The sequence below is a fragment of the Pieris brassicae genome, chromosome 6, assembly GCF_905147105.1.
Source record: "Pieris brassicae chromosome 6, ilPieBrab1.1, whole genome shotgun sequence".
Taxonomy (NCBI): domain Eukaryota; kingdom Metazoa; phylum Arthropoda; class Insecta; order Lepidoptera; family Pieridae; genus Pieris; species Pieris brassicae.
Window position 1 is genome coordinate 5,492,018 of NC_059670.1, and position 21,547 is coordinate 5,513,564.

The 21,547-nt window shown below is 32.1% G+C and overlaps 1 protein-coding gene across 1 annotated transcript in view; it reads left to right on the forward strand.

The window, feature by feature from the left end:
- Positions 1-20,102: 20,102 nt before the first annotated feature.
- LOC123710958 overlaps positions 20,103-21,547 on the forward strand; it is a 40,667-nt gene continuing 39,222 nt past the window's right edge. Inside the window, exon 1 of the mRNA XM_045663302.1 lies at positions 20,103-20,264. The gene's annotated coding sequence lies outside the window, so the exon portion shown is untranslated. The remainder of the gene's footprint in view (positions 20,265-21,547) is intronic.

Here is a 21,547-nt window from a genome sequence, read left to right on the forward strand (position 1 = left end):
ACGGTTAAGATTATTAAATATATATATGTATTATGAAAGTTCAATGTTAAAGCGAGTAATAAACCGTATTTTGACGAGTTTAACGGATAAACAACGCGAGTTTAATGTGTTTTGCGTTTCAAGTCCTTTTAATCGTGGTAAAATTTCATAGATTAAAATTCATCGGAATACTGAACTTCGCGGCCAATAGATGGCGTTAATACGAGTTTTTAATAGATTATATTGTTTATTCATCTGTGACAGTCTTTGACTAGCCACAGAAGGCCAAGAAGCCATAGAAGCGGTCGATAAAGAAGTTTCCTCAATAGATATATAAAACTACAACAAAATTAAATATACTACTGAGATACTCTACTCCCCTGCTATTGTGTCCAGGGACTTTTTCTGTCTCTCTAATTTTGACTTAAAAGAAACAATATATTAATTACAATAACCCAGTAATTGTTTTAATTAAAATGTTGATTCTGTGGAGGGTTGATATTGTGCGATTCCTTCTGTGGCGTAGCTATACCATCTGGGGCCCGTGGCAATTTCAATGCGGCCCTATCAGTAAAAATCGTCACGTTGTACTTGGTTTATTTTAAGAAACTTTGAGATTTTCAGCGTACTCGTACTCGTAATTACACGTTGTATTAGTCCCATTAATGCCACAATAATAACTCCTCTCTTAGGCGAGAGGCAATGGTTTGTAGTCCCCACGCTAGCCCAATGCGTATTGCATTCATCCATAGAACATCTCAATGCATTCATCATCATCTATTCGCTAGCTTTTCTGTGAAGGAAACGTGAGGAAACCTGCATACATTTACAATTAAATAAAAACAAATAAATTTAGAGCTCCCTCTTGAGAGCGCGGCCTCATGAGAATGGGCCCTCTTGAGTCGGGGGCCCGTGATATTTTGCCAGCTCTGCCACCCTATTGTTACGCCCCTGGATTCCTTAGAACTAAAAGAAAGATCCTCGTCCAATCTTACTACTGACTGGACCGTTTTTTTTAAATGGATTTTCGCTGTTGGGCTGAGGGACCTTGACAGCTCAACTCGAGCTTCGAGAGAATATAACACTATCGTAGTGATTGTAGCCGTAGATGTCGCTTCATAGCAAAAACACTATTGAGTATTTTAGTTGTTTATACTGCATGATTTAGTTTTTATGAATAATCTTAGAGCCTGTATTCCTTTTAAAACAATGTTTATTCGCTCGTTTTGTAGATTCAGAGAAATAGGTTGCCACGCTTGAAGATGATTCTTTTTTTACAAGACGTAGATAAATGATTTGAAAGCATCTTTTCCATTTTTTTAGTTTAACATTATATTTATTATAGAATAGGACAATATTTAACTTAAATTGAGCCCAACTCTAACTTTGATTGATCTTTCAGCGCTATTGCCGACCGTACATAAATATTAATATTTTCATACCTTGTAATAAAAGAAGCAGAAACGTTCCGTCTATTGTTTATTTTTTGTGAATATTAAATAAAACTTAACTATTTTCAATTACACTGTGAGCTTAAGTATATATTTGATTCAATTTTACTTTTGGCTAATTATTTCTCCACCACCGTAGTCTGTGGACTACGTATATGATGTTTGCATAACATGGTGGTCCTTGATTCCCATATAAAAAAATATATTTAACTTTTTAAACCATCAGTGACATACAATAGTGTTCTTGGAATTTTAAACAAATTTTAATGTTTTTACTTTGCTAGGCTTAATTTCAAGAAAAATTAATATTTTTTTAAAGATCGTTGATAAGTCCTCGTGTCCTTTTGGGCGTTTCGGTACACTCTTTATTACAATTATTTACGTAATATTTAAATTAGCTCTGACGTTATAGAGATATATAATTTTTTTTTTAAAAATGGGTCTTAAGTCTTTAATAAATTATTTTTAAATAAGAAATTAAAATTACATAAGGACGAATATCGAATATATACAATACAACTATTGTTAGCTTTTAAATTTTATATATGTTTATTACCAAGTATATAATTCAGACCAATTAAACAAACTTGTACTAACTTGAACTACAGAAATTAAACATAAATAAACGATCACTCACTTATAAGTTAATTATCGTGTTGTTAACAATTTAATTAATGTTGTTTTTTTAATCTGTTTGTATCAACTTTGTATTTAATCGTATTTAAATAATAAATTCCATCCCTATTTAAATAAACTAATAAGTCTCAGTCTAATCTAAAGTTCACCGATTTACGGTAATAACCCTAAAACATTGAGAAATAAGTCTTACCGCAAAGCGTGACTTCTGTAAGTATTTTTTATTGAATATGTAGATAACGGTCAGGAGGCTCACCCGTTGCTAAGTAGCGCTAAACACTAAAATCAAAATCAAATGTTAAAAACGATTGAACATACAGCTCACTAATACCGTGGGTTCAAACCCCAACTGTGTTATTAATAATAATAATAAATCCCGTTTAATGTCCAATCATTACAAAAAATTATAATATACAGGTTAGATATTTTTTACATTTAATACATTATTTTTATCTTGTTATCTTCAGTACCTTCGATCAGAACACCTTTATGGGTAAAGGCCTCCAACTCAACTATGTTAGTCACACATTATTTAACGTAAATTGTCTTTTATTATTATCGTTGTCTTGTCTTAACTACTTAATATGGTGGTTAAGTATTCTTAAATTTTATATTTTTCAACATAGGAACCTTCTCACACACAAACATGAACACAAAAAAAAAGAATTAGCGAAATGGGTTCAGCCGTTCACGCGTGATGCCGTGACCAAGGGAAATAGGGATTCATTTTTATATATATAGATCGATTGATTGTTAATTAGGTTCCTATTTATCTTTACAGTATTAAGTTTAGGATTAATACTAATTAAATTTGTTTATTAATAATTATACTATTTCAACGTTTGCAAGGAAGTATAGTATAAAAAGTTTGTAACACTATTATTAATTTCCTTTTATTCCTTTATTAAATGGAATTATTATGTTCCGTTTTTCATAACTTTTATATCTCGTTACACAAGATTATAATATTATATTGACTAAAATTTAACAATTCATATGGAAAATAATGTAAGACTATATCCCTATGATGAAGGAAATTTTATTTCCATAAATCTATTCTTTCATTTGCAAGTATCAAAAATTTCTCGAAATGTAATATCCTGTCATACAAGGGTGAATAACCAATGATATGGAACCCTGATTTAAGTATATTTGTATATTGATAAGGGTCTTAAAACACTGGCTAAGATAACAGGGTAATGCTTCTCTTTTATCACGTATGTCAACTTTTGTCCCCTTCTATAGAAACATAATTTTTTGCGTTCGCGATGTCTAGGTATTGACTTTCACTATTTATTTTGACTATGATAACTATTTATTTTTAAAATTGGGTTCGTTACTGTCACGTTCATTGTGTCATACTAAATAAATATTTATAATAAAAGTTTATGTGTAGTAGTACTGTGGTCACAGTTTCCGCACTTTAGGACCGATGTATGTTATGTCCGGGCTAATTAAGCCAGCTCCTTCCAGAAGCTCCGGATTTCTGCTCATTGGGAAGCCACAGCCACGCCTTTGAGATTTTGATAGAAATCCCATATAGTCTATGGGATTTCTATGCGCTGAAACAACCTCCGCAAGGGACTGCCCGTCGCGCCAAGGACAAAGAGATTTGTTTATTTAGGAGAAAGTCACCCATAGTTGTCCCTAAGAAGATTATTTGATTTATTTTTTATTTATAAATCAAATATAGTATAGATATAAATCTTCTGTGCGTGTGAAAACTCATAAAAGGCTGCACCGATTTTGATAAATTTTTGTGTATTCAAGTGGATTCGAATGGTCACAGATACACGATTTGCAAATAGATGATTTTTTGTATTTAAGACGCGTGTACAGGACCAACGTCAGTCGAGCCGGTTAGAAGAGTAGTTTTAACGTTTATAAGTCTAGGGCGGATTATTCTGTAATAAATTACGTCCACAATCACGTGAACGATTTCTGGAGATCAATTCATTGAACTTTCAAACAATGAACGACTTTCAAAACTTATTTGTTGAAAATAAACTGCCAAATAAACTACTGAAATTAAATTATAAAATTATTTAACGATAAGTAGTTCATTGCCTCTGGAAAGAATATCAATGTCTACTTTTCATACGAATCTATAAATTTGAACTTAGGATTGACATTGTACAAAGTTTTCAATAGGATTCTAAAGAAACAGCCAGTATATAAATGTTAGAATGTACGTAACAGTACTAAAAATTAATTCCTCCATGCCAACTGCGACAAATCGAAGATAGGGGTCTGTGATTTCAATTCTACCACAGTAATGGTCGATAAACCGATTTGTTGGGTACACTCGGCCACAATAACAACGTAATTGCAAACCCAATCACCGCAGAACACACCCTATTGTATACACGTTAAGAATAAATTGCCCTGAAACAGTTTCTGCTTAGTCATTTATTAGCGGTGCAGTCGATCTTTGCAACGATATTTCACGGTAAATACCCCTAGTGGTAACGTATTCTGAACCCCGCATATTGCTTTTAGGTAAATGTTTTGAACCTTATGTAGAGGCAATAAGGTTGTTATTTATGTCTATTCCGTGCCATTTGAGACGCGTTCCTGCAGATTCGTTTCGGATTATCCATGAATTGTGTAAACGGACGACTGGGACGTGACTGCAGTTCGATAAATGATCTAACAAGCATATTGTATTTGACATTTGTGCATTTGATTTAAAGTTTTGTTTTAACGCAGCAGATTTCTATCTATTTGCTTTGTATTTTAATTTCTTAGGTTTAACATAATATTGATAATTTAACGATTTGATCAAGTTGATAATTAATATAGTTTCTTATTGCGATAAATATATACTAATATAATTGGGGAGATCACATTCGTTTTTTTATTTGTTCCAAAGAAACTTAAAATCTGGATGTAGTAAAAAAAATATTTCACATTTTATTTTTCAATAAATTATCCCCGAGTAATATATTTTGCGAATATACTAACTTAACATGGGTTATTTATTTTATTTACAAAATATATAACAAAAGTTTACATTACACATTGCACACTAAACGGTAAACAGCAAAATATCATACATATTACGCCCGTCTAGACAATGCGACTAAAAATCGCTCGTTTACACAGCACATTCAATAACAATCTCTTGATAAATGGTGATGTAGAATCATTACGATTTATGCTCGGTTTGAGAATAAGTGCGTGTGGCAGATACCAACATTAGGATAAGTATTGTGTTTCAAAGAAATGTGCTTTGTGATTATCTGATGAATCCGAACTGATATGGACAACGAAACCGTATATACTTAGTTTTATAGTACGATGAGATTAGGGACTGCTGATTAGGGATTTCAATTATTATGGGTGTTTCAAAGAAAATAATATTGTTTGGTATATTGGTTATTTGGAGCCGGTGCGAGATGTCGTTTATGCGTTCACGTTTCACACATATAGCAACACAAACTTTATATCAGATTATTCCTTCCTTAAGTCTACGAGTCAGCTTCCGCGACTGCCACACTGGCTAAAGTTGTGGAAAGGTTGGTCTAAGATAATAATTCTGGTATATATAACTATATATTCAGCTTGAATACTCGTTATGAAAATATGTCACTATATATATATCTCAGGAAATACTGGTTCGAATTGTGAAATTATTTTTAAGATATTCTTTAATAGAGACTATATTATAGTACATTAAGATCAAATTGCCGTTTATAGCTATTTTGTAATAAGCAATATATATATCAATAATGAGTAGATAGGATTAGTAGCTCAAGCATGTGAATTTTATCCCTGTTGCCGACATTCGAGCCCCAGCTATGACCCAGTAGGCTTTTCTGTCTATGGGCGTATTTCGACGGCGTGTGTCAAGCATCTACTACTCTGATCACGAAATGGAAATAGAAGTCTGAGGCTAAGATTAAAGGTTGTAGCACCACCGGGTTGTTGTGTAGATGTGTGTAAATGTAGGTGTTAAAGACATTTTAACTTAATCCTTTACACAGCATTTAACACAACGTGGTAATAAAAATAAATTTTACTTTCGATAAAAAAGATTTGATTACTGTAATCTAATGATAATACTGGAAAAAAAATATTTTATTTTAATAAAACAGGGGGCAAACAAGCAGGAGGCTGAGTAATACTGCTGCTTATGGACACTCATATTGCTAAAAGGCTCGCAAAGTCGTTGCCGGCGTTGCCAGGACTTGGTACGCTCTTTTGATGAAGGACCCTAAGTCGAATTGGTTTGAAAATACTTCAGTGGGCAGCTGGTTCCAAATAGTAGCAGTGTGCGGCAAAAACTATCTAAAAACGCTGAATTTTGGAACGGCGGAAGTCGAGTTGATAAGGGTTGAATTTTGTATATTACCGTTTATTTTAAACTTTGATTAAAGATCGTTAATCTAGATAAATTATAAATGGTAATAATCATCCATACAATTTATGTATAATATTTTATGTTGTTCAAACTTACTTAAATTTTCATTACTGTATCTAAAATCATCGTATTTGGAACACTCGTAATTTAAAAGGAAAAAATATTCGGAGTGAAATTATATATACATTTTACGCATTGTATTCTAGTCAACCGGAACGAGAATCGGCGTAGCGGTTATAATAAAAATATAATTCTTATTTGCTACGTCGCTATATCAACTCACAATAATGTAATATTTTTTTCTATGTCTCAAGAACTGTCGAACAATACTAATATTACCGAGTTATTAACGGAGAAACAAATTTAAAAAAAGAAACAAATTGTCTTCATTAAGAACTGTAACTTCACATATCACAACGGTTTCTGTACAAAATCTGTATATGCTTATATAGTTAATTTATACACATTATGCTTTCAGTATTCAGTGATATAATACTTATACATTACAAATAAAAATAAACATTAATTAAAATATTTACAGCGCTTCAGCTAAAATTCAAGTTTTATCCAAAGCTTTAATGAAAGCACTTAGCCAGTTATTTGTTAAATATATTTTTGTTTTGAATTTGTAAAAAAATTATGATATATTTGAGTGTTTGTGGTAATAAAAAATATTATACACCTAATTAAATTATCTCCGTCGAAAGCTTTTAGTAAATTACATGGTGTACAATTTGTATCTGTCAGAGAAAAGGGGTTTAAAGTAAGAGTAAAACTGTTCCTTATTTGAATAAGCTTAAATTATAAATAAATATCTTTTGGATTATGAATTTTAACGCAATTATTAAAAGAGGTCGTTCTTTACTCATTGTTCCATCGCTTTCTATGTTTTACGGTGGAAGGTTCTCATGGCTTTCAAGTCTACAGTCAACAACTAGTAAAGTTGGAATAGTTTTTAAGTCCCAAATTAAATTATTATTGTAAAGCTTTTCATGAAGTCTTCAAATTACAACCTACTGTGAACATTTTCCTTACTATTAAACACCCTAGCAAAGTCTGGAAAAAGTTCATGAAAATCCTCATAAAACCATCCCAGTTAAAGTTAAAACAACGTAGATACGACACGTTGTTAGGTCATAAGTCATTGTATGGAAAACTGTGGGTCGCTGTCCTATACTGATCGAAGTCTATATATCACGAGGCGGACAATAGACACTAGGGCTGACAAAAGAAATTGAGGGATTATACGGATGACATATTTTTAAATTTCAATCTTGGTTAGGGCTCTCAAAGTTAGAGATTAAAAAATTCAGGATTATTACTTATACATTTAATGTAAATGAATTAATAAAATTTAAAAAAATGCATTTTAATTTAACGTTTTCATAATGAAAAAGGTATATTTCATTACGAGTGTGGAAAGTCTGTCATTGCAAAGAGTTCCGACAAATGTCTACGGTGGACAGTGGGAACAAGTTGCAATGACGGTTCCGCACGTATGCTGAACAACTATTCATGATACAGTTGTGAAAAAAATAAGTAATTTAATAAAACTATTTGCTTTTTTCTCTTCTCTCTTTGCAATAAATTCGTTGTATGTAGATATGACGCTTTTTGACTTTTCCGGTAAAATGTTCTCCGAAGCACAAAATGCACAAGAGACATACAGAGTTCCGATGGTGTTAATTCAAATAAAATATCATCGAATATTTTGTGTAGCAAACAACTAAACTCGCTAAGAACACTTTTGGAAAATGGCGCCAATCGTAAAAGAAAATAAGCAGCCTTTTTTTTGTTATCTTTACCCATTATGCGTAGGGAAAGTTAATAGTTCCCTTCAACCCATTCAAACAAGTAGAATTTTTTTATTTATATGAAATGAAAATGAGATTTAATGACATGAAATGTAATGAAACCTTACCTAACTCATTGAATCAAATCATGAAATCTGATATTGAAACATATTAGTAGCTTCTTTTTATAAATATTTGAATGAATCATAAAAAAAGGATTTTTTTTGTAAAAACTTCGTGGTTGTTTTTTTTCTTTTTAATATACATCATTTTGACAGTTGGGAAAGATAACGCACGAGTGCAGAAAAGGTAAAGAAAAAGTTCGAGTATGTAATAGCCCACACCCCGAATGCTATACGTCCCTGCAAACGCCACTTTTTGAGCAAATGTATTAAAAATTCATTATTTTGTACAACAAACATATTTATTTATTTTATTATAATAGTAATCCACTGTTTTCAATGACTTCGTTAAGGCTTATTAAAAAAAGGTTTTCTATCCGATGTATAGCATCAAGATCATCATCGACGGAGAATGTAAAATGCCAATATCACCTTTTACCCGTGAACGCTGGAGTCCCACAAGGCTGTGTTCTAGCCTCGACCCTGTTTCTTCTGCATATCAATGCAAGGCTTAACAACATTCCGGGCAGGTATTTCTCGGCCAGATCGATGAGTGCCGAAGCAAGCTTGTGTCTGAAGTTGAAACTCTGCTACGTGGAGGAATGAAGTAGACTAAATCTAGTCCAATTTAACCACAACAAGACACAAGTCTGCGCGTTTTAAGAAACTCGATACGTAAGGGATTCAAAATCAAGGAATTCAATAAATCCGCAATGTAATAAAATAATAAGTGCCAACCCTGCGTTATACGCGTTTCACGCAAAGGGACAGCGCTTTGTTCCCTTCGTCCATTGTAAGTCCCAAAATTAAGATGTTCGGAAAATAATAGAATTTCCAACGAACGTCCAGACTCCACGATCATTTTTATACCAATATATCGTACGGGAATATGTCTCCTCCTAGTCGAAAATACGTGTAAGTATAGTATGGAGATTTTACAAAATATTAAGTTCAAATAACTTCACTGTAATTTATTATTTTGTAGTATGGTTTTAATTTCATTCGCTTAATAGATCTTAAGTAGGTACGCTGTTAATTTAATAACTATAATTTAAAATAATACATACTAGTAAACGTTACTTATGGGCTTACTACCCGTTACGCGGTACTTCGGAGACTGCCGAAAGTAATAATTTTATTGGGACAATAAATAACATTTAAATTACTTTAGCCATAATTGATTATGCATGGACCTGCCACCATTGAAACGCAGGCGTTTTCGATGACGCGATCCATACGCTGAAAGATTGCGCAGTATGGATGATAGAAAGGAGGCCTTTGCTGGGCTTTGTCCAGGACGAAGACACTACACAATTTAACATTATGAGGTTTGCAGTAACAAAAGATGAGAGGGACAGGGACGGGAAACTCGATCTCGAAGCCGGTCGGCGCGACGCTTTGTAATTTAAGAATGCATACAAAATGCGCCAAAGTCCGTTTTAATTATGGTCCTGGCTGTACCAAGGATGGTACTTTGAACGGCCGATGGTGTGGTTTCAATGGATTTTTGTCTACATGAGCAATTAACACTTGTTTGTACAAGACTAACGTCTTGACGATGCCATCTTGGTCCCAAAATCGAAATCATCGAATGCACAAAAAGTATTGTACCTCTAGATTATTATTATTTTATTTATTTTGACTTTAAAGTAAGTGGGTGTCTAATTTATATTTTAGGTACGTGTTTAAGTTGTCTAATGGAGGATAGTTTACTTGTGAGTATTGCAAATGTCATACGGAAATTCGGCTTCCGGAGGCCAAAATTGCAAGCTAAGTGTATGTAGCAAAAAGAGAACTTTGTGTGAATGACACTTTAATTAACTCGTTTAGAAATGCATTCTGAAACTGATTTATAACTAAGCCATATGATTCAGTTGATCAAACTTGTTGTTTAAAGGTTAAGCCATATCGTATTATTTCATATAATATTATATAAATATCTGTATCTATCTATCTATGTAATCTAAGAAAAAGTTAATCTAGAAAGCAGTATATTTTGTTACACTTTCTGTTTATTCGCATTTTCATTATATACCAGAAAAAATAAGTATTGTTAGAACTGGTGGAATAAAAGAATAATTCATATCAGTTATAAATTTAAAGGCTACACTTCGAAAGTTAAGGGCTTTCATGTTTGCCTATGTCCCATAAAAAACAAAGCAAATTAAAAATCTTATATTTCTCAAATAAATTAAAGCTATACTGTCGTCCCGTAAATAATGACTGTAAGTATTATTATTGGACACTTTTCATGTTAAAAATCCTTAGCTATTCATCTAACCTAATCTATTAGGTACATATATACACTTAAATTATTTATTAGTCCTTAATTAGGCTAGATTATGGGTAGAAAAAGGAAAATTTGAAGCAAAAATAATAAAAAATCTGTTACAAAAATTTCTTCTGAGGTTGAATTCAAGAATCGAAAGACAACCGCAAAACAGTTAAAATAATCACCGAATTGAAATTATTAATTTACGATACCACTGCGTTTTATATCAATGACGTTTCAATAAAATTATGTGCGCTATGAAATCTCTCGTTTATTTTTATTGCAATAAAGAGATCGTAAAGTTCAGTACTCCAGTTAATTTTCTGGGTTAATAAAGGATTTTACGATTTGAAGCTATTTAAACTCTCTTTAAAATACCAAAATATGTTAATGTGGAATCCATATGTTTAATTTTTTTTTTATTTGTTGAATACTTTCTTCGACAAGTAGGTGCTAATATAACCTTGCGCACTGGTATTGTAACTAATGGCGATATTGCAACCCTCTTCAATATGTACTGGGCTATTCCACGGTTTTGACATTAGATATTGGAAGAACTATATCAAAGTTGCAAATGAAACCTTCTATATCAATGTTGTTATTAGTTGTTACAGAGTACCTAAAAAGCCATAGTATGGGGCAGATAAAAAGTCTTCGTTTGTCAGTATTTTGTGGTACGTTTTTAACGTGAAAAAAAGGCGATAGATTTTCTTTGCTGAAAACTATGCTCTAGTAGAACCCTAAGTCACGAAGGCAAACTTTTGAACGCACTGCCTTTATCTAGTCCAGTGAATGTCCAGGATGATATGAACAAGTTATGAGTAGAGATAGTCACAAAGCTGTGTTAGTAACATTTCTCTCTCTTCAGTTGGTAGCTCATGTTTGAACGCGGTGGTCAGCAAGGGTCAACATCTGGAGAAGACAACCGGTTTCTGTCCAGCGTCTCTCTTCTACTTATAACGCATAGTTTTGACGACGATGTGTCCTTAACTTGATCGGTCCATCTGGTTGGTAAATGACCACATGGCCTTCTGTGTTAACAACTACGATCAGGTTCTCCAAGTTCTCATCGGCTCTGCGAATTGTTTGGTAGTATGATATAATCCGTTGTCGGCATGTGCGGGGTTGGGTTAAGATGTATTGGTGCGCTTCGCAGTCCAAGCTATTCTTAACATTCGCCTCCGGCAACACATTTTAAAGGCATTTATCCTTTGCCTTTCTCGAGTCAAGAGCCAACGTGGACTACGTTTCTACTCCACACAGGAATATAGGATATACTAGAGTCTGTATCAAGCGTGCTTGAACAAAAACCCAAACTCATTGGTTATATCCGCAAAATATCGATATTATATAAAATTTACGTCGATATCAATAAATGACATCTGGGACATAAAATAGAGCCGATGGTTTTACGCTTAGTCATAAAATACCAATAAAGTAGCAAAAAAAGCGCTAATAAAAATTTCTAAACAGCGTTAAGATTTCCCTGATGTGTCATCATGCATATTTCGTTATAATGCTGTCGTGTATACATTTTAAAAGTTGGTCGCAAAAACTTTCCAAATTCATCGAATTGTCTTCATACCGTGCAACACGCGAATTTAAATATTTTGACAAAAGTTTTAATAATTGAATATTTGTACCACAACCGGTATTCGGGTTAAATATAACAATTATTTTATGTTTAATCACTTGCTACCCGCAAATCGTTCGTGTGAATAATATCTCTGAATGTGCATGAACAGAAATGGAACCGCATTTTAATCGATTACATTCATTTGAAGAACGCTGTGCATTCAGAATGAAAGAAAAATATAAACTAAAAATACACTGACGGACAAATGACTAAATATATTCTATTTTGTGTCGTACTTGCTAAATGCTAAATTTACAAAGGGAATCGTCGAAGCATTTTCCTTCTTACCTTGGGGTTGCTACCAAAAATAATAATCGAACTTATACAAAAAAAAAAATAATTAGTGCAGTTTTGTTTTAAATCTGCTTGACCTCTGTTGAGAGTACTCCTCCTTCAGTTGGTGTACACTAATGACATCTCCACAATTTCAACTTAGCAATTCGTCTATTTATAGGAGACAAACGGATCTCTAAGATAAAAAAAAACACACCATACACTTTTAAGGCTCAGATTTCCGTATCAGTTCCGTGATCATTTTTTTTATAATAGGTAAGCAAGTGCACACCCTTCTGTGCCTGACACATGGGTCTATATTCCGGTTCCACACCATGTTTTCCGCCACCGTACGAGCGTTAATGCGCACATACTAAGTCCATTGGTGCACTGCTGCGGTTTTAATCTACGACCTCAGGGACCTCACGCTCAAGCTGCTGGGCCAACACTGCTCTCTATTTCCAAGATATCAGTTATAAACGTGATCTATTACATGAGCGTCATATTATATCTATTATATATTAAATCATAAAAATTATCACAGATTTAGATATTCGTACAATTCCAAAAGTACACAAATAAAACGATATTTTGTGTCAACTGAATCTCACATCACTTCGCTGCAATAATATTAAGCTGAAAATAAGTTTCCCAAAGATCTTTGTCCGATTGCAGTAGTCGAGGATTTCTAAGGAAAGTTATTTTCAATAATGCAGCCGCCGCGTACAATATTGTTATGCATTTCCTTCTTTAGAGGAAATATATTATTCATATTTGAGTTTCTAGTAAGGAAACCTATATATTAAATTGCTCTTACTATCTCTTGTCACTTACACTTGTAACGACGTACATCTATATAATATATATATATATATATATATATATATATATATATATATAAGAGAATGTAGTATTAATTACTATTTATAACTCACGAACGGCTGAACCGATTTGGCTAATAATTGGTCTGGAAGTAGACTAAAATCAGGAGATGGACATAGGATACATTTATATTTATCCAGTTTTCGTCGGCGTGACATAAAACGTGGTATATCAAATCAGAACGTCAGTCTAGGCGGTCATTTCTTAAAAATGGTATAACGAAACGCAACTGACAATCTTAACGTAATTTTATCTAAGGTAAGTATGATTAAAAATTTTCAATTAGAAGTTTTGAAGTTATTTTAAGTTTCCATTGGCTTATCGTGCCGATATTATCATCAAACTACGACCAAGACGATCGAAACTTTTAACACAAAGCTGTAAAACAATAAATGGGTGGGCTGATGTTAAGTAGACTCGAGAAATGTTCCGATTATTTACAATTAGATGTTTTTAGTTTATTTTTGAAGTAAAACTTCTGTATCGGAGTTGGAAAAAAAATATTTTTCCGTTACGCGCCAATTTTTTCTTGTCCATACCACGGTTGATTCGAAAGTAATCGAAGCCATTAATAACAAAAATATATATTAACGAGAACTTTGATAGTAATAATTCTAATTCTAATGAAATTCTGTTTTAATCTTAGTAGTAATAAGGTAAAATGATATAATTGTATTATTTGTATTCATTTATATGATAATAAAAGCCCTTTGTTAAACTTTATCTATTTTAACTTTGTTCAAGCAATTTCTGTAAAGTTGCATACACACATTTTATTTTTTATGTTTAATATATTGTTTTTATGGTCTGTGTAGAGAACAACGTCTGCCGGGCGGCTAGTTATATATATAATATAAAGTTATGGCCTGAAAAATGGTCTACGCTTATCTGTGATATAAAGTAGGCATATAGGCTACTGTATGGATATGGGCTAGCTCATGTTATTAGAAAACGGCTTGTAACTAATACAATATAAATTAATTATAATTCTTATATATTACGCGTGTTTAAAACTGTTAAAAAAACAAAAATAAATTAAATAAAAGATGTAATTAAATTATATGTATATTAAGAAATGTATAATTAAGTTTGTTATGGCAGAGCTGGGAACCCTAACACATGTATTTTTTCATTAAAAGGGTTCCCATATCTTACACATTGTAATGCATATATATTTATAATGAATACACACATTTTGACACTGTTTTAAATTTTAAGTATAGCATATTCTGTATCTTGAAATAACAGTTCAATTACTGACAGTGAGAGAAAAATGTATATTTTACATTAAATAGTCTAGTTAAACTGAGTTAGATTTTTATGCTTTATTTTGAGGCATGTTAAAGAAGGCGCTATCGTGTAAGGAGATGAAAATTGACCCAATTAATTGTCTATTACTAAGATCTATACTAATCCTTGAAATAATATATATTAACAGATCAACGTGTGGTTTTAAATTAGCGCAGCTTTGCTGTAAATGCAATTTACTATGAAAAAAATCCTTGAACTACGCCCACAAAAGAATGTCACTACACCCAGTTTTGACACTGACATTAGTTAAAAATCTAGAAAATAGGGAGTTTCGCAAAACGTCAAGATAAGGCGACCCTTATCAAAGTCAGCTCTTTTACATGTGGCTTATAAAACTTACGTAAGCTAGTCTGTGGTTATCTGGCTTTATTATCGGGCTTTAGTGTATACAGATTTACGATTTTCAATTCGAAATTTAAATTCAAACAATGCTCCTTTCGGAAGCTGTCTAAATTTTAAATTTCGAATAATTCGATTTGACGGGTAATTATTAGATATGAAATTAATATTTGTATAAAAGTAAATTATAGTTCTGAAAGATTTGAAATAGATACTAAAAGTTGTTAAATATACTGATTAATTGCAGTCAGTAATATTTATTAGCTTAAACTAATTTGAATTCCAGTACCAATTAACTTAAGCAATACCAAAAACTAAACCATTGACAAATAACGTGTTATTTGCAATTTCTACATATTATTTTAATGAACATATTGTTTTAATAATAAAAAAATTAAATTATTTTTTTTAGCGTACAATTAATAGGAAGTTCTGTAAATACACAGTTATTCATACAACAGTCAGCTTAATATAATCAAATATTACCAAAATAACATTTATCATGCATTATTGTATTAGAGCACCGTATTAAAACTATACATGAATATTATTTACGCAGTATACACAAACGATTATTCGACTACTACGAAACAATTTGACTTTAATGTTATATCCTAATGGTTCAAGACAACTGCGTTTTACGACGCAAAAAATCTTCTAACGATCCATTCAGCGATTCCGTCAACGACTGTTCAAATAAATACGGGGACTAACACTAATCTATGTTTACGACATTCTTTTGCGGTCAAACGAATAAAAATAGATGTGGGGGCTCAAATGATCCACCTTTTTTCGAACATTGAGGTGTTAAGGTAGCAATTTTCAGTGAGCCTCATGTATTTATTTTGTTCAGACAACGAAGCATAAAGCAAATTACCATTATCCTGTTACAAGCTTGTACCACCAAATGTGTTACTATTTTCACAATCTGTGCAGGACTGTTGTGAATTAGAAAAGTTATTTTTTTATTTTAATTAAAATTAAAATATATAAATAAATATATAAATATAAAATATTTTAAAATAACTGTTTTGTGTGTATGATGTAATGGTTGCAGGACGCAGGTTTACAAACGTTTTGTAAGTGAGCGTCACCTAGTTTATAGCATTGTCTTTTGTTAAAATAGCATTTACATATTAAGAAAAATACTTTTTGAACGGATTAAAGCTATGTATTATTATTAAAAACTTATAATACGCACGCTGAAAAGCTAGCTTTAATCCGTTCAAAAAGTGTTTTTCTTAACACCTAGTTTATTTCTAGTTCTTCTCGTTGGTTCTACACCTGCCACGCGTCTACGATTTGTGAACCGACAGTTCATAAGTGTACATTAGATTAGCATTACGTTTTTTTTTTTAATTTTGTATCCAACACTGAGCGAAGTGCATCGAAGTCTCAGAAGTTGTTTAATTTATCCAGGGTTAGAGAATTGCTACTTGTTTCTTGAGTAAAAATATCTCAATAGACCAGTTACCAGTGGATATAATAGATTTATCTACATAGAACTATAAAAGTTACATAATTTATCGCCTATACAAAAATATTATTATTAATAAATTTTACAAGATGTACTAACATATTTGATGTTTTCCTCTGGTTTCGAATACGGTGTGTATTTCTTGAGTCACTTTTAAACAAGCTGCAGCCTAAGGCAGCAATAAATAACTTGTAATCTCCACACAAATATGTCTTGGGGGAGCCGGAGGCACTAGTGCGAATGGGATTACGGGATTAAGATGGTAGATAATCGTATTATTGTCATCGTACAGTATAATCATAGTGAACGTGAGAGATTGTGGGACTGACGAAAGTGTATGTCAATAGTATTCGATGTATGTAGAGCTGTCTAACATGCAATGGACATAATAATGGCAGGAAACGACGATAATAAGATTTAATTAAAATATTACACGTTTTATTTAGTTAAAAAAACTTGTACAAGGTTGAGTGAAGTGCACCATACTACGGAGCTATTATATAATATTTTTTGATAGTACATCAAAAAATCATATATTAATTTAACAGAAATGTGTCTCATGAATTCATACACAGATATACAAAACTGCAACTACGCCATAATTTGCATAACAATTATAATCGAATACTAAAATAACAACAGATACCGGATTCAAAAGTTTAGAAAACTTCGAGGGACTAACAAACTCGGTATTAAAGTCTAAAAGGTGAAAGTTCTAATGTATTTATAAAAATTTTCTTTTAAATTCAACTTGTCCAAACTTTGTAAAACCGATACTCTCTAAATATTTATAAATTAATATAATAAAACTTTTTTGCTCAAATCCCTTAGGATATAAAGCTATGACAATATTAATATTAACTCCAGTTAAAGTTACGCGTTTATGTTTCATAGGTAATTGTGTTATTATCATTCTTTTATTGTTGTCAATTATGGGCAGCACAAAATCGGATACAATTTTAACATTATAAGCTTAAGTAACTGTGATACTTTTACGTGTAAAATAGCGTTTCAACCCTTACCAAATATTATAAAAAGAACAATAAATATTATCACCAGCTATATTATCAAAGAAACAAACATCTTATGTTCAAATGATATAAGCTCTAAGTCTCCTTTGTCTACAGCGATATGTTTAGAAGCTTGCGGCAATATTTCATTAAAGCACTAAGATAGGAAATTTTATTTTTTTGTTTTCGCTGTGCCTTTAGAATAGCTCCTAAGCACATAACTTAAACGCCCAGCCAGATCCTTAAATATTTACTTTTATCGGCGCTTATATAAGAATTTATGCGGCAAAAACTTTGTGCCCACACACAAGTTTACGAGTGTTGTTTACGTGACCTTCTGGACATTTATTTATCTCATGTAACGCAGACTTGGATAAGTAATTGTATATAAAATCCGTTTCGCATAAAAGTCAAATTCATGCCAAAAATTCCATATGGAATTTGATATGCATCGCTCATATGACATCGTGTGAAATATATCGCCTCAAAATCCGAATGATACTTGGCTCATATTTTTCAAAATTCGAATACATGTAGTTCTCGGTTTGTTTGAATAAAAGAATTGAGATTTAAACATGTGCCAATTCTGTTAATATATTTTGAGATCTGGATGAGTTAAGCTGGTGCGAAAACGATGGCAACGTTGCCTGTTCCTCTTAATGAAGTGGTATTAATTATGAGCATTCTAAACTTTGTGGCGCCGAGACTTGAAACCCGAAATCCTAGCTGTTCTTAAAATAGTTTGCCCAGGTTAATACTTGCTTGTATAGCGGATAATATTGTGAGTAAACTGGCACATCTACGACCTAAAATAATAACTGAAGGCCAAGGGCTGTAGCGGCAATTGTATATGTGTATGATATGACAACTTATTAGTGTAAATTACTTTATTAATTAGAATGTATTCTGTATATGAAATGTAGCCGTTGGAAAGAGATTGAATTTTGCTGGTATTAATTTTACATGACTTTTATTTATTAGTATAAACGATACTGATATTAACAGTTACATTACATTTCGGTTGTTCAACGGGAAACAATTGTCATATACAAACATTATAGGAGTAAAATTTTGGCAAGGAATAAAATTGTAGCTCTGTTGTATACACAAGTCGCAATTTGATTTACATTTATTCTATCTAAATTATAAAATATTAATCATATTGGTAACTATAAACACTTATGAAGGTATTTATAAAAGTAAGATCCCTAATGAAATACGTTAAGAAGAACTGGCAAGAAACTCACCGTTACTCTTTCGACGAGTTCGTAATGAGCAAGAAGCATTAAAGTATGCAGCAACCAGTTAAATTAATTAAAAAAAATGAAAAACAATATTTATGGTAAAAAGGTGGATGCATTTACATTACTGCGGGAACAACATGCAATAACGTAGTATCAAGGTGAATCAAGATAGAGAAAATGGAAAGGAAAATGCTCTGCTCTATTTGACAATTTTTTATAATGATAAAGTAACAAAGCTTAGCCGGCAAAATATTAGCACGCTTTTACATTATAATGAGAACAAAACACAAACATGTATAAATCACACACACACACATATATATATATTATATAGTCTAAGTTGTTGAATAAATTTGTTCTACAATTGTAACGCAGTCTAGTACAAATTTATATGTCTTGAAATAGTGTAAAACCTTGAAAAATTCTCTTTGACGTCGTTTTTCTTTATTCTAACTGTGAATGGTTTGAGTTTTTATTTTTAAGTCGAAACTTGGACGTGTGTGGACCTATTTGAAATGTTGCCAGATTAAATAATAATAATATAGAACTTTTGAATAATTCTAGGTTGATTCAAGTTTCAAACAAGATGTCTTTGGATTAAATCTGTTGGGACATTTTATTTCTTTATTCACATTAGTTCAGCTACTAGATATGTACCTTAACATACACATAAATCATATATAGTCTTTCTGCGAACCCTGGCACCAGCAAAATCTCTGCAGCCGACCCTTAAACACCATCAACAGCACCAGGATGCGCTTGTATGCACCCAGGCCTTGCACCGTGTAGTCAGCCCCGGAGACCACCAAGTCTGTAAGATACTTTTTAACAAACACTTGCTGTATATCGAAAGCTTAAATTTAGTCCCGGTCAATCAAATTTAGATCTTGTATCTATCTAAAACCCAAAGGCATAAACTAGACTTGTACGTTATCAATTATAATACGGAAGATGTAATATTACTAATCCCAAATGTAATATAAACTTAAACCGGTCACCGGCGGTGAAACATATATAATAACATAGGCATTCATCCAACCCTAGAGAAGCGAATGGATCAACGATGAAGAAAGAAAAATGCAATGAACTTTATCGCTATGGTGAACTTGACTATAAAGGCTATCTTAAAAGCCACAACCAAACTAACAATCTTGCAGAAGGGTACTTAAGCCAAAGAAAACCTATGCCCATAGCTTCCGTATCATAAGGGTTGATTATATTATGTTATAGATTCCACCCTAAAGATACACCCCTCTCGCTCCCGCGTTGAATGAGCAATCGCCAGTGCGTTTTGATTCCCTCTGTTGACAGGACGTTGCGCGCACCGTCGTTCTCGTGTTCGAAATTTAAATTCACGCGGGATGTGTCATGATACAGATTAAATATTATTGCATATATTGTGGTGTGTGTGTGAAATGATTAGGAAAGGAATTTAAGTGGACCGGTGATGTGCGTTTAGTTTTTTGGAATTATAAGGTAAATATGTTCAAAATTACTTTGATTATAAATCTAATAGAACAATAAAGAAACATAATTAAAAATAACCAATTCAGTGAAAACTATTCAACTTTTGCTCTGAATAAAAATTTGGCTAGGTTATTTTAGGTTGGATATTTTAGGTACAGTAGGTTAGATTAATTTAATGCGGTCAATCCGACGGACAACTTAAATAAATAATTATAATGGATTAGTTAAATATTTATGTTGTTTACTAAAAGTAAGATCTATAATACCTGTAAAATTAATTTTAATTAAATACATAAGTTCTGGTTTATAAATTATAAATGTACCAATTAGTGAATTGAGAAAAAAACTGACTAACCTAACATCATCAATCCCAGCTAGGAAGTCAGTGTTTCTATTTTCTGTGTATTCGAATGAAAGTATTATTATGACTAATTAATCATTTGTAATTTGTAAAATGCTACAACGAAGTAAATTACGATTATATTAACAATATATGAAGACGGCGCGTATAACAACGCATTTAATGCAAAAGCAAATAGCAACATACAACTACATATTTTCTATAGACAATGTTAAAGGTAAAACCTAGCTTACAATGAAATCTCGGCTCAGCAATGCCACTTAATCGGGTCGAGCATTCGTTTAATTAACTTAGTATAGGGCATTCTGATTTATCCCTACGAGTTGGAACAGTGGGAAATCCTTCCATCCTTACTTTTTATGTGAATTTAATAGAGATAATATACTTTATCTACGCCTTAATAGCTAAATACTAGGAATTAATTGTCAAAAATACTTTTATCACTTTTTTGTAATACCCATAATGATTTTGGTTTTAAAACGTCGAATAAGAAAGTTATTTTAACAATAACCAATTTAACTTAATACAATGAGATTTCAGTTAACTTCCAAAAGAAAAATTAAGAACTTTAAACTTCACTGGATTCTTGATTTATCAAGTCAAGTGATTTATAACACATGGAATAGTTTCCAAGTAATAAAAAGATCAGTTTTTCCGATTTGGATAAATAAATAATAAACAAAAATCTAATAAAAATCCTGTTGCAAAGATCCACCGATAATCTAAGCTTATCTGTCCGTATACTGCTAGTAATTAATAGGATAGTGGATGGGGAGTGGTTTATCAATTACCTTCATTTAATTATAGGGTGTCTAGAGAATGCCTTTCCCGAATGCGGTGAAAAAGAGGGGTGATACAATCTTCCTCTTACACACATAGTTTAACGGTAAAATGAACCCATAATTTACGTACCAGTTATACAAAATACGAT